Consider the following 15,354-nt stretch of genomic DNA (forward strand, 5'->3'; position numbering starts at 1 on the left):
GTTCGGTCCCTGTATCACCGATGCCAGAGTCTGGTCCGCATTTCCGGCAGTAAGTCGGATTCGTTCCCAGTGAGGGTTGGACTCCTCCAAGGCTGCCCTTTGTCACCGATTCTGTTCATAATTTTTATGGACAGAATTTCTAGGCGCAGCCAAGGCGTTGAGGGGGTCCGGTTTGGGGACCTCAGCATCGCGTCTCTGCTTTTTGCAGATGACGTGGTGCTGTTGGCTTCTTCAGGCCGTGATTTCCAGCTCTCTCTGGAACGGTTCGCAGCCGAGTGTGAAGCGGTCGGGATGAGGGTCAGCACCTCCAAATCCGAGTCCATGGTCCTCGATCGGAAAAGGGTGGAATGCCCTCTCCGGATCGGGGATGAGATCCTGCCCCAAGTGGAGGAGTTCAAGTATCTTGGAGTCTTGTTCACGAGTGAGGGGAGGATGGAGCGCGAGATCGACAGGCGGATCGGTGCAGCGTCGGCAGTAATGCGGACCCTGTACCGGTCCGTTGTGGTGAAGAGAGAGCTGAGCCAAAAGGCAAAGCTCTCAATTTACCGGTCGATTTACGCTCCTACCCTCACCTATGGTCACGAGCTATGGGTCGTGACCGAAAGAACGAGATCCCGGATACAAGCGGCCGAAATGAGTTTTCTCCGCAGGATGTCCGGGCTCTCCCTTGGAGGTAGGGTGAGACGCTCGGTCATCCGGGAGAGACTTGGAGTAGAGTCGCTACTCCTCCACGTTGAGAGGAGCCAGATGAGGTGGCTCGGGCATCTTATCAGGATGCCTCCTGGACGCCTCCCTGGGGAGGTGTTCCGGGCATGTCCCACCGGTAGGAGACCCCAGGGATGACCCAGGATGCGCTGGAGAGACTGTCTCTCAGCTGGCCTGGGAACGCCTTGGGATCCCCCGGGATGAGCTGGATGAAGTGGCTGGGGAGAGGGAAGTCTGGGAGTCCCTCCTAAAGCTGCTGCCCCCGCGACCCGACCCCAGATAAGCGGAAGAAGATGGATGGATGGATGGATGGATGGATAGAACAATGAAGGCTTACGATGTGGTGGCTGCGTTCAGTGTTGACATCTTTTTTCTGCTGTAGACTCTACACAAATGACAATGACAACGTTCAATATGTATCCTCGTGTGACTCGTGCAGAGGACCCCCAGGAAGACTGCTCTGATAGCGCTGGTAAATAAAAAATAAAAAACCTGTCTGCTCATTCCTGTGCGATTGTTTCATGTTCGAAATGAGATGCATCAAGGAAAATCTATTTTACAGGTAGTCGTTTTTTCCCCCCATATTCATATTTCTTTTACAGAGTAATCCCAAGGTCTACAATGGGTGGTGCCTGATGTCCATCGAGTTCATCTTTCTTGAAGCTGTTGGCGACACGCACAGAGGCCACGAATGATGAAACAAGGACCGCAATGGCTTTAAAATTAAAACAGGCTCAAGTGCTGATAACAAAGGGGGCTATTAAAACCCCACAAGTGAGTGATGTTTATTTTGTTTCCCCCTTGTGTTTTGCCGAGCTGAGTGATGTTTATTTTGTATACCCCTTGTGTTTCGCCGAGCTGGTTGTTATGTCTATTTGATGTCCTACATAAAATATGTATATATTTATATTGTAACTTGGTAGTTTTGTTCTATTAAATACCCCCATTTCAACAATGGAGGCACGGAACATGGTCCTCGGACTCAATGTCCCCCGCCTCCTCTGGGACGTGGGAAAAGCTCTGCCGGAGGTAGGAGTTGAAGCTCTTCCTGACAGGGGATTCTGCCAGACGTTCCCAGCAGACCCTCACAGTACTTTTGGGCCTGCCAGGTCTTCCCCCACCATCGGAGCCAACCCACAGTTGACAGCTCCGCCCCTCTTTTCACCCGAGTGTCCAAAACATGCGGCTGCAAATCCGATGACACGACTGCAAAGTCGATCATCAAACTGCGGCCTAGGGTGTCCTGGTGCCAAGTGCACACATGGACACCCTTATGTTTGAACGTGGTGTTCATTATTGACAATCCGTGTCGAGCACAGAAGTCCAATAATAGAACACCGCTCGGGTTCAGATCGGGGGGGTCGTTCCTCCCAATCACGCCCTTCCAGGTCTCACTGTCATTGTCCACGTGAGCATTGAAGTCACGAAGGAGTGCTCTCCAGCACTTCCTCCAAGGACTCCAAAAAGGGTGGGTACTCTGAGCTGCTGTTTGGTGCATAGACACAAACAACAGTCAGGACCCGTCCCCCCACGCGAAGGCGGAGGGAGGCTACCCTCTCGTTCACCGGGGTGAACCCCAATGTGCAGGCACCCAGCAGGGGGGCAATAAGTATACCCACACCTGCTCGACGCCTCTCACCGTGGGCAACTCCAGAGTGGAAGAGAGTCCAGCCCCTCTAGAGAGGGCTTGTACCGGAACTCAAACTGTGTGTGGAGTCAAAGTCTAGTCGGAACTTTTCTGCCTCGCACACCAGCTCGGGCTCCTTTCCAGCCAGAGAGGTGACATTCCATGTCCCAAGAGCCAGCTTCTACAGCTGGGGATCGGACCGCCAAGGTCTCTGTCTTTGGCCGCCACCCAGCTTACATTGCACCCGACCCCTTTGGCCCCTCCCACAGGTGGTGAGCCCATGGGAAGGGGGACCCACGTTTCCTTTTTGGGCTGTGCCTGGCCGGGCCCCATAGGCGAAGGCCCGGCCACCAGACGCTCGCCTTCGAGCCCCACCTCCAGGCCTGGCTTCAGATGGGGGGCCCCGGTGACCCGTGTCCGGGCGAGGGAAATCTGAGTCTATATATATTTTTCATCATAAGGGTTTTTGTAGGAGATTTGCTCACTCCAATTTATTTTGCAAGAACCACACGGTAGACAAGCAAGTTCTTTTAGACACCTGCAGGTGGAGAGTTCACTCGTTGAAGGAATGAAGTCTAAAAACTCTCCCTCCTGCAAGGGCATATTTATTAAGAGAAACAGAGTGGAGGTAAGAGTAGGTTGAATAGGAAGCCCTTGTGCTCTAGTCAAAACATATCAGGGGATGTTTTACGACCTTGTGGAGGATGGGACAAGCTAGGTTATTTATTACCGGTTGCATTCCAACATAATCATACGATAAGGATAATCTGAAAAACCCTAACATCTCCCTCCTGTTTTATCATATGATTACCCCAAACAACAAAGACAAGTAAAAAACATATATACATGTATAATGAAGAAAGAAGAATAGTAAAAATAAAAAACAACAAACAATGATAGCAACACTTTCCAGTGAAGATGAGGCATTACCTCAATACCCCAAGATCAAATTTATTGTGTAAGCGAAAAACCTGCCGGCCAGATGTTATTAGCAGGAAAATTCTTACACGGTCCCTTTGCCTAAGACGACCAGAATGCTATCAATAAAAAACAAAACAAAAACACAGAAACAGTACATCATTGTATCCATCACTTGCGAAGCATTTTCGATGGTCAAATCATCAAGTTTCTGTAAAACATGCTCAACAGAACAGCATCTACGCAATCCATGTTTCATTATCGTCATCACATCCGTCATCTCTAAGAAGTTGTATATGAACTTGGGCTACAGTAGAGGACACAAACTTCGACACAGCAGACTTCAAACATGGGATGACGCAGGACGTAAACAAGCACAACACCACCAGCACAACAAGCACAGGAGACAGCAATTTCAAAAGCGATAGTTTCCCAACCCCAATCTGAGGAAAGAGCGCAAGGACAACTTTGTCTCCGACGGACCATACTTTATGGTCGTCTGGAACGTTTGCACCCCAGACAGGGTCATGAGGGTCGAAGGTTGCAACTGCCCTGCGTCGACGTCCAGAAGAGTTGTGTGCTTCTGTCAGCTGATGATGTCGTATCCTGTAGGTGTGGTCTGTCACCCACACTGGTGCACACACTCCTGTCCAGTTGGCGGGCAGCATCGGATAAACCTGAAATGGCTCTCTTATCTTGACACTCATCAGTGATGTCCAAAGCTCCCATCCAGTTTCCTCCTGTCGAGCAGTCGTCGTTAATGCAGACGTGGGTCACGTTACCTTGGATGTAACGTGTAATTCACTCCAGCTGGTCTCTCTTGTGGTATTGTTCATCCTCTAACAGTCACATTGAGATTTGCCCAGAATAGCTGATCACAGGTGTTAGAGATTTGCTCACTCCAACTTATTTTGCAAGAACCACACAGGAGACAGGCGAGTTCTTTTAGACACCTGCAGGTGGAGAGTTCACTCGCTACAGGAATGAAGTCTGAAAAGTCTCCTTCCTGCAAGTGGATATTTATTAAGAGAAACAGAGTGGGGGTATGGGTAGGCTGGCTAAAGCCCTTGTCCTCTAGTCTAAACATGTCAGGGGATGTTTTACGACCTTGTGATAAGGAGGACAAGGTAAGGTATTTATTACCTGTTGCATTCCAACATAATCCTACGATAAAGATAACCTGGAAAACCCTAACATCTCCCTCCTGATTTATCATATGATTATGCCACCCCAAACAACAAAGACAAGCAAGAAAAAAACATATACGTATAATGAAGAAAGTAGAATGGTAAAAATAAAAACAACAAACAATGATAGCAACACTTTCCAGTGAAGATGAGGCAGTACCTATATACCCCAGATCAAACTTATTGTGTAAGCGAAAAACCTGCTGGCCAGATGTTATTAGCAGGAAAATTCTTACACGGCCCCTGTGCCACAGGCGACCAGAATGCTATCAATAAAAAATAAAAAGAAAAACACAGAAACAGTACATCATTGTATCCATCACTTGCGAAGCATTTTCGATGGTCAAATCATCAAGTTTCTGTAAAACATGCCCAACAGAACAGCATCTACGCAATCCATGTGTCATTATCGTCATCACATCCGTCATCTCTAAGAAGTTGTATATGAACTTGGGCTACAGTAGAGCACACAAACTTCGACACAGCAGACTTCAAACATGGGATAACGCAGGACGTAAACAAGCACAACACCACCAGCACAACAAGCACAGGAGACAGCAATTTCAAAAGCAGTTGCCACCAGTTGCCAGAGAATAGCCACGAAAAGAAATCAAACTGATGTGGGACCTTGTCATTAGACATGGCCTGCTGTAAGTTCTGCAGTAAATTCATGGCGTCGATGTGGGTGTCATTTTCTCCTGGTATGTATGGGCAACAGGAAGTCCCAATGATGTGGCACACACCACCTTGTGCTGCCGTCAACAAGTCCAGAACCATCCTGTTTTGCAAGACCATCAGTCTAATAGCCTGAATCTCTCTATTTTGTCCATCGTTGACTTGCACTGAGAGATTCACAAAGGATTGAAAACGATAGTTCAGTGTCTCGATGAAGAGCGATAGTTTCCCAACCCCAATCTGAGGAAAGAGCGCAAGGACAACTTTGTCTCCGACGGACCATACTTTATGGTCCTCTGGAACGTTCACACCCCAGACAGGGTCATGAGGGTCAAAGGTTGCAACTGCTCTGCGTCGACGTCCAGAAGAGTTGTGTGCTCCTGTCAGCAGATGATGTCGTATCCTATAGGTGTGGTCTGTCACCCACACTGGTGCACACACTCCTGTCCAGTTGGCGGGCAGCATCGGATAAACCTTGTGACCACAAAGCCACCAGCCATTCTGTATGAAGTATGTTCCGTTCGATGGTGTAGCCATGTTGGTTGGAGAGCCCTCACCACCTGAAATGGCTCTCTTATCTTGACACTCATCGGTGATGTCCAAAGCTCCCATCCAGTTTCCTCCTGGAGAGCAGTCGTCGTTAATGCAGACGTGGGTCTTGTTACCTTGGATGTAACATGTGTAATTCACTCCAGCTGGTCTCTCTGTGTAGGCCACTTGTGGTATTGTTCGTCCTCTAACAGTCACATTGAGATTTGTCCAGAATAGCTGATCACAGGCACCGTCAGCAAGTCCAGGGCGGTAAGGGTCGGCATCTTTGACTGCGACGGCACGGTGCTGATATCCAACTCCTCCCATGGATGCCATACATTTTGCTTCAGTGACATTCATTGCTCTGGCCTCCAAGCGAACTTGCGTGGAGGAAGGGGGGAGTTTTGAACACACATAGCATCCCTCCTGTGTGTGAGCTCTTACAGTGAACCTGACATACCGGTACCAAGTGTTGGTTTCGTATGGGTTTCTGGGGTCCCATGACCAGTCCTCAAAGTTCTCATCATGTGACCATCGTTTACCACGGGCAACATTGTCATTTGGTCTGTTCAGATGAGTCCATAGACCATAGCACGCTCCAACCACAACGCAGCAGAGGATCCATCTGGCATATGGAGCCCCGTTGCTACTAGGATGGCAGAGACACCGGGACATCCCCTCGCCTAGCGGAGTGGAGATCGATGAATTCTTCACCAACATTGAGACGCCTCACCCTAAACGATGGAGCTCCTTTGTAGTTAGCCTTCCCCACCACTCCGAATTAGGGGTCCAGCACTCTCTGCAACTTGCAGTGGCTGAGGTGAATCCAACTGGGCCGTTGAGAAATCTTAACCGCCGTGGGAGTAGCAAGCAAAACTTGAAACGGTCCCTCCCACCGTGGGCTGGCCCAGTTCTTTCTTTTGATGACCTTGATGTAGACCCAGTCTCCTGGATTGATGGGGTTGTCCACCTGTGAGGGGGAGAGATCAGGCGGCAGTAAATTTGCATTGGACACATCTTTCAGTTTGAGCGTCCTGATTAGATAATCTGCCAAGGTCTGTTCTTCGTCTGCTTTTTGCAAATCTGCAGGGAACACTGGTAGTCTGTATGGTCTCCCATGTATGATTTCAAAAGGTGTTAGTCCTTCTGAAGTGGGAGTAATTCTCATATAGAGCTTCACTAAGTCGAGGCACTCTGGCCAAGGTCTGCCTGTTGTTTCCATGCATTTTTTCAACCTGCTTTTGATGGTAAAGTTTGCCCGTTCAACCAGGCCTGCGCTCGAAGGATGCCAAGCACAGTGGTTTTTTAACGTTATTCCAAGGTGTACAGCCATGTTCTGCACAACTTGGTTCACAAAGTGTGGACCATTGTCACTGTAAATGGTTTGGGGGATGCCATGAGTTGGTATGATGGTTTTGCAGATGGCTTTTGCCACTGTTAAGGCATCTGCGTGTTTAGATGGAACTATTTCTACCCATTTGGAAAATGCATCAATCATCACTAGGCAGTATTTGTGAGGTCCACTTTGTGTGAGTTCAATAAAATCCATATGCATGCTTTGAAATGGATAAGAGGGTTTTGGAAATGAGCCTCTCTTAGGTCTCATGTTTCCTTGTGGATTATGTTTCACACAAACAGGACATGCTTTACAAACATTTTTTAAGTAAGCATCTAAACCAAAGGTAGTGAATTGTTGATCTATGATGGACTTCATCCCTCCTGTCGACACATGGCAAGGCCCATGTGTCGCAAGCGCTGCTGCCTTAAAAAGTGATTTTGGTAAAACAGGTTTGTCATTGATGCGGTGGATGTTATCTGTATCCACTATTGCACCTTTTGTCGTCCACATTCGTTTTTCCACCATTGGAGCATTGCCCTGCATATCTGTCAGTACAGTCTTATCTATGAGTTGTGTGTCCTCTGAACCCATTAAAAAAAATTCATGGCCATGTCTCCCTGCAGCTGCTTCTTTTGCAATCTTGTCTGCTAATCTGTTTCCATTTGAGACTTCATCTCTGCCAGTGGTGTGAGCAGCACATTTACACACAGCTAGTTTAGCAGGTAAAAGAATGGCCTGCAACAAGTCTTTTAACAAGGAGGCATGGGTAACCGGCTTACCGGTTGATGTTGTCATCCCTCTGCGCTCCCATTGTTTCGCAAAATAGAACAGAGTAGAAAACGCATACTGACTATCTGTGTATACAGTGACTTCCTTATCTTCCGCTAATTGACAAGCTCTTGTTAGTGCAATCAGCTCAGCCGCCTGTGCTGACCTGGTGTATGGAAGCTTCTCTGCTTCAACAATCTGGTTTGGCAATTTCACAATTGCATAACCACTTTGATTGTTTCCTTTAGGATCCTTTGAACATGATCCATCCACAAACCACTTTTCCCCCTTGTCAAGTGGCGTGTCACTTAAATCTTCTCTGGGCAGCTGTAGATGTTCTGTAGCATCCAAACAGTTATGTGGTGTTCCATCCCCTGGCAACGGGATCAACGTTGCTGGGTTAAGGATTGTGCACCTCTTTATCACGATGTGTGGTTGTGACAGAAGTATAGCAGTGTAGGACAGATGTCTGGCTGGCGACAAAAAGTTCATTTTGCTTTGCAACAGCAACACATCTACAGCATGTGGAACCAGCAGCTCCATTTTGTGAAAGAGCACCACATCTGCAGATTGTCTCACTGCAAGCGCCGCCGCGCATACTGCTTGGACACAGTCTGGCAAACACAGAGCCACTGGATCCAGTTTTTTTGAATAAAATGCAATTGGTCTTAGTTTGTTGCCATGACCCTGCAGCAACACTGAGGTCATAAAACCATTCCTGCAGTCTGCTGTTTGCACAAAGGTTTTATTGTAGTCTGGCAAGATAAGAGTTGTGGTTTCTATCAGAGCCTGTTTCAGCACTACAAAAGCATCATCCGCTGCTGGTGTCCACATGATTTTTTCTGTCATTGTCATGGGAACTCCATGCACAATATCCAGCAGCGGTTGTGTTTTTTTTCGCATAATGTGGGATCCATGCTCTGCAGTAATTGCAGAGCCCCAAAAATGACATCATTTGTTTTTTTTGTATCAGGTTTCGGTGTATCTGAAATAATCTGCTTTCTGGTTCTTTGTATCTGTCTTCCAGAAGCCGACAAAGTGTGACCTAAATAGTTCACTTCCTGTCTGACCCATTGTAACTTATTTTTGCTCACTTTATTCCCTGTTTTGCAGAGATAGTGTAACAATGCTAAGGAGTCTGCCTTGCAAGCAGCTTCAGTTTCAGAGGCTACCAGGAGATCATCTACATAAACTAGAAGTTGGCTTTTGTTTGACATCTGAAAATCAGCCAAACAGGCCATGATAGCTTGAACGAAAATAGTTGGACTATCAGCAAATCCTTGTGGCAATCTGGTGTATGTATAGCTTTGTCCTTTAAAGGTAAAAGCGAACCAAAACTGTGAGTCTGGGTGAATTGGCACTGAGAAAAATGCATTGCTGAGATAAATTACTGTGAAATACTTCTGATTAGGTTTCAAAGTGTTCAGAAGTGTGTGTGGATCAGGCACATTGGGTGCTCTTGTTTGCACTGCATCATTCACTGCTCGTAAATCTTGTATCATTCGCCAATTAATTTTGTCGGCCTTTTGGACTGGAAAAATGGGAGTGTTGCAAGGAGAATCCGAGCACTCCCTAATGATTCCTCCTGTCAAAAGATCATTTATAACAGGGGCAATCCCGTTCATTGCCTCCTGTTTTAAAGGATATTGTTTAACTCTTGGACGCCACTCTGATGTTGGTTTGATCTGTACTGGGGAAATGGATTTTAAAAGTCCTACATCAGATGGGCCCTTGGTCCACAGTTTTTCAGGAAGCCCAGCCAATTCCCCCTCCTCCTTTTCATTCAAATAAATGTCAACTAGTCAGGGAAGCGCACAAGCGCCTGCTCTGCCTACAGCTACTTCACACACTGTTTGCTTCCACACGTCACAACTGGTACTGTTGCTCCACCCATCAGCTTTGTCCTCATAATCAGTCACAGATCCAGCAAGTTTAATTCAGGAACCCACATCTGCCCACGTTATACTGTGAGGTTTAAACAATGATATGTGGGGTACAGCCGACAATATGTATCTGTCTTTCTGAGGAGCGGGCAAGAGCACAGCAGCAGCCGCAAATGACCTGCGATCAGTGTACAGAGCAGTGATTGTTAAAGTTACTTCTGTGTCGCTGAGAAAACTTCCAATATAGTCATCTTGTGGATCAGTGAGAATATTCATGGTGACATGTAATTCAGTACAAGTCATTTCTGATTCAGGTTGGGACAATTGTTTTCGAGCTTCACTCAGCAATCTGCTTGGGAGTTTAGGATTTCGTTCAGGAGGGATGGCATAGGAGCAGTAAATCTGTTCACCTGCTTGTGCAGCATATGAGTCCACATCTCTCACTCTACATGCTCGCATGCCATCCTTTACTGGAATTATTGCAATTCCCAACCGAGTCATCAGATCTCGTCCCAACAGGTTTATGGGACATTTTGGGGATAGGACAATCGAAACTGAAGCCATGCTTCCAGTTTCCTTATCTCTCACTTCAACTGGATTAGAGATACTCTCCTTGTGTACCTGCCCATCAGCAGATTTCACCCAAATAGTATTTTGGGAGGCCTTTAGATTTGGGACTTTAGTTTTTATCACGGTTTTACAAGCCCCGGTATCACACAAAAACTCGACATCACTTCCTCCAATGTTCAGAGTAACATATGGTTTTTCTTTTAATGCACTCAGAATGTCCCATGCTGTATGGACATCTACTATTTCTTCCTCTATAGGAACACCAGAGGTCAAAGGGGGGGGATCTAGTCATGCTGAGAATTTGGCCTTTCTTCTGCCCCTTCCTCCACCCTTTGATTGGTTATGTTTTTTTCTAAAACAGTCTTTTGACCAGTGGCCACGTTTCCCACAGTTCCAACAGTTGTCAGAATCTCGTGGGGGTTTTGAATTATATGGCGGCCTGCGACCTTGTTGGCCTCTACCTCCTCCTCTGCCTTGCTGGGACCCTTGGAAGAAGACTGTTGTATCTTCATCTAGTTCATCATCATTATCTAGATGAAATACATCAGAACTTTTGCCTTTTTTGATCACTTTTTCAGCATGTCTGGCCCATTGCATAGTTGTTGTCACACTTGCAACATCCACTTCCACCAAATGTTTCCTCACCCAGTTGCCTATTTCAGGGCGGAAATTAGTGAGGAGCGCATTTTTAAGCTGTTGTTGATAAGCACTCTCAGCTGTATCATTGAATGGGATGCCACTATGCACCCTGAATTCTTTTTCAAATCTGTTGGAATAATTTTAAGTGAAGCTTTGGCCTGCCAGACCTGGAGGCCTCGCCTTTACGAGTTTATCTTTCCTTTTATCTAGGTTCTTCCTTTTTAGTGATAGGGATGTCTTTTGATCCCTGTCAGCCATTTGTATCCTTCCTGTCCTTATGTTGTCTGTGTGTTTTGGTTCCCGTAAGAGGCCTTCACTAACAATGAGCAGGGCTTATTTGCATAGGTGACATGTTCTTTGTTTGATTCACAGGAACTTCATTCCTTTTTATATTTAGATGTAGGTTTGGTTCATAGATTGTAGTTTATCAGACCTATTCTTCTTTGTTAAGGGTTACATACAGTTAGAAGTAGTTGCATAAAAGTTATCCCATATTTACTCAATGTTTGTTTAAGGAACTGCATACCGGTTACCTCACATTTGTTTAATGTGTGTTGAAATGTTTAGGACAAGTTACTTATTATTATTATGTGTTAATTACCAAGTAGATAAAGTTAGCAAAGGTCTAGTTGCATTTGTTCCACAGCAAAGCGGCAATCAACGTGCGTCAGGGTATTTGTTGACCTGAGGACAAGTCAGCCAACTGTGAAGGAAGACAGCCGGGGACGGCCTCTGCGGGGGGTCACGAGCCAACAGCGGAGTGCTAATTCACACCACACTACATTCTTTTGCTAATCAGCGTTGCTACAGACACAATCCCCCTCCCTTTAGTGTAGCAACGCCTCTGTAACCAGGGCAACCATAACATTAAAAAGAGGGGCACGTGGAGTAAGGACTCAGAACTGATGGAGGTTGTAACCGAGATTGCTTTCTCTATCATTCTCCTCGCGAGTAAACCTGTTCTGGTTGTCTTCTCCTCTTCATTCCAGCGAGTGATTTAATGTCTAATCGTATTTAGACCCAACATTTAATTGGTCCTTCGAGCCGGATGCCAACACACCTGAGGATTCCAGCGGACGGCAGCAGAGATCCAGAAAGACCGCGCGCGGCAGGACCTTCCTAGGTGGGGTCCTAGAATCCTTTTCAAAGGCTGGCTGTCTGCTCGTCAGCTGGGATCTAAGGGTTGAAGGCAGTCCGAGGTGCAGAGGTGAAGAGAACCAGAGGGTGAGTTTGTTTTTTTATATAAAAGGAATGAGCGGCCGAGGGCTCGTTGTGCCCTATAAAAGTCCTAGGACAGAACGGAAAGGTTCGTTCTAAAGGTACCAAAACGGAAAGGTCCGTTTAAATAAAAGTTACACAACGCAGGTGTAACAAACCGGTTAAAGGACAGAGGTGTCCGACGGAGAGGCCCGTCAAAAGAAAAAGGTCAGCGGAAGTCCACGTGATGCCGAAAATTCCGTAATACTGAGTGATTGGGAGTGTGAATGGGAAGACGTATCACTAGATACAGTATTCCATATTAAAGCAGTGGGGAACACATAACGTGGTTCTGTGGACGCAATAGGCAAGGATTCTCCACCAGAACGCTGGTAGAAGTGAGAATCACCACAGGATCTTTTCGTTATCCCACTGGAAACACCCGACTTTAGAAACCCCTATGGTTTTACAGTTGGGACCAAATTGATTAAAATGGGGAACGGGAAGAGTAAAAATAATATCCGAGATAATCTTAAATGTAAAGATTGGAAAATAATTGAAAGGCAGGATCCCGACCGACTTAAAAACCTCGATAAATGGGTTAAGAAATATAAATTTGAGGGACAACTAAAAACAACCAAATTGATAGAACTTAGAGGCGCCATGAAAGAGAGAACAAAGAGAGACCCTAGAAAGATGAAAAAAGAAGGAGATGAGGATGTGGTGTTTTGGCTCAAAGTAGCAGGAGAGAGAGAGAGGGGAGAAAAAGAGAAAGTGGAAAAGGCACTGTATTGTAGGAAGGAAGATGATGAGACTGGGCCTAATGGTAGGCAGGCAAGAGATAATCAAAATTTACAGAGAGCTAGAGAAGAAGGGGGAGGTGTAGAGGAAGTAGAGAAGCGCGTAGGGAAAGCACATGCTACAACTTCAAAACATAAGGTCATAGAGAAGTTGTATCCACAAATACCCGACACTGGTGCACAAGAGGGGTCAACCCCCCCTTATGGGTTAACAGACAGAGCCACCAGACAGAAAAACCCAATAGAAATGGATTGGTCAAAGGAAATGAGAGCAAATTATACAGAAATAGGGAGAACAAAGCAAAATGATAATAAAACTTTTGACGAGTATCGAGTGCGCATGACAAAAGTGTTTAAAACACACAGTGGGCTGGTGGAAGATATTGCGCCCCAAGGGGCTTATCAACAGCAATTAAAAAATGCCATCCAATACAAGGCTGGGTGATCAAACATTATATAGGCATGAACACCGGAACTTTGGAGGAATACATAAATCACGCCCTCCATGCAGAAAAAGTAGTCAAAGAAAAACAGAAACAAGTGAAAGCGACAAAAGACATTTTTTTGGTAGATGAGGACAGTGACACTTTCTACCAAGATACAGGCAGAGGGTGGAAAGGTCAGAGGGGGCGAGGAGCCACTAATAGAGGAGGCTCCAAGGGCCACGGGAGAGGATTTGTACCTTATAGTGAACGTGAATGTTGGAATTGTGGAGAAAAGGGCCACATGGCACACAATTGTCCATATAAACAAAACAATAATGACTAGTACAAGATCAAAATAAATCAGATTCTCATGTAATAAAGTGGGGACCTGGCAGCCAAAATTAAAGAGAAATTAGCTTAAATATACAGGAGATATTTGTGTTAAAAGGATAAAGTAAGATAAAGAAACACTGAAGTTAAAATTTGCAAAATAAATGGAACTGAATTACAAATAGCTCCTGAAACTAAAATGGAGAATAAATCTGACATGTAAGATGAGCAAAAAGGGTGTTCTTAGTACGCTCTATGTGGTTTTATATGTTGTGCATCATCCTCTTGTGCTGATGTGTGTGTGTGTGCGTGCGCGCAGAGGATCCTCATGAATGTTGTGTATATGTGTGAGTGTGTGAGATGTGTGTCCTATGGAGAAATCAGTAATGGAGAATGTCAGGAGGCTGTTGAGCAATAATAGGGTAATTGAGAAGTGGATGATGGTGTGCTTAAGTTGGTTGGAGAACCTAAGATGAGCAGTGTGTGGCAGTAGATAAAATAAGACGTGTGTGGCAGAAGGTGACGAGAACGGTGGCTTGATAGGAAGCGTGCCTGCGCTCGCGCGTAGTCGCGGGTCGGGGCTGTGCGCGTAGGCCTGTGCTATGCTCGTGTGGGCGGTGGGCCGGCATCATGATTGTTGCAGGAAATGGCCAGCCTGTGACCAATCAACATTGATGCCGCGTCCCCCCCTCGCACGGGGGGTGCTATGGCTGTGAGCGAGGCAGGGAAAGTGTGAGTTTCTCAGAGAATGTTTGAAGCAGGGTGATGCTTAAGGAAGATGTGACAACATTAGCATGAACGATGAAAGGCACTGATGGAAAAAAAAAAAAAAGAAAAAAGGTATAACCAAAACGTCAAAATAGAGGGTGACGTTTGCGCAGCGTTGTTTGTTGGTATTGTTTGTGATCTGTGTCTCTGCTGTTTTTGTGTTGTCTGTGTGCTGTCAGTGTTATGTGTTAAAAGGATGAAATTGGCTAATATACGTAGGTGCACAAAATAATTTATTAGACTGTAGTCTATCTGATTTGCACCGCAAAACAAAATAAATTTTGAAAAAATAGGAAGTAAAGAAAAGCAAGCAATTTGTTTATGGGCAGAAACTGGTCCACACTGCATTAATGCCTAGCCTTGATGAAACAAAATTTGAGAGATGGAAAGAACTTGCTTTCTGGAATTGGATGAAGAAAAATTATGTAATAACGACATTTTAAAGCTAAATTTAAAATTTGAGAATAAGAGAGCGATTGAGCTAGTTAAAGTTAAGAAACAACAACAATTAACTATTATATTAATTCACTGGCAGTTATTTTGTTGATTTTTTTCCGATTGGTGGATTGGTTTGTCACTTTAAGAAAGAAAAACTTCCGATGCAAATGGGCAGCAATATTATGTGCTCGTACAAATGAACCGATACATATGGGCAGCAATATTGAGCCATGAAGTTGTCACGTGATGTTGACTTGACACATGGCTCAACAGGGGGGATGAAAGGGCAGTTCAGTCGGCTTTATACAACATATGGATTTGATTCATATACAAAACATTTATAAAAAAAAAAATTGTAAAGCTTGTTTACCATGTGCTAAACTCAATCCACAGGGTTATAATGCCTGGTCATAATAGATGCATTCTCAAAATGGATTGAATTGGCTTCAAAGTAAACACTGAATGCCTTAACAGTGGCAAAAATGTTATGTAACGAAATAATACTTTGGCAACAACAGCTGTAGACGTTAAAGTGCACACGCAGCGGCCACTCT

The 15,354-nt window shown here is 45.5% G+C and overlaps 1 protein-coding gene across 3 annotated transcripts in view; it reads left to right on the top strand.

Annotated features, from left to right (window-relative positions):
- The window catches only part of LOC125982495 (StAR related lipid transfer domain containing 13a), a 63,261-nt gene that overhangs the window by 5,893 nt on the left and 42,014 nt on the right, over positions 1 to 15,354 (top strand). For all 3 annotated transcript variants that reach the window (XM_049743136.1, XM_049743141.1, XM_049743137.1), the window contains 2 exons: positions 1,088 to 1,177; positions 1,308 to 1,479. The gene's annotated coding sequence lies outside the window, so the exon portion shown is untranslated. The remainder of the gene's footprint in view (positions 1 to 1,087; positions 1,178 to 1,307; positions 1,480 to 15,354) is intronic.

The sequence above is a fragment of the Syngnathus scovelli genome, chromosome 15 (genome assembly GCF_024217435.2).
Source record: "Syngnathus scovelli strain Florida chromosome 15, RoL_Ssco_1.2, whole genome shotgun sequence".
Classification (NCBI taxonomy): domain Eukaryota; kingdom Metazoa; phylum Chordata; class Actinopteri; order Syngnathiformes; family Syngnathidae; genus Syngnathus; species Syngnathus scovelli.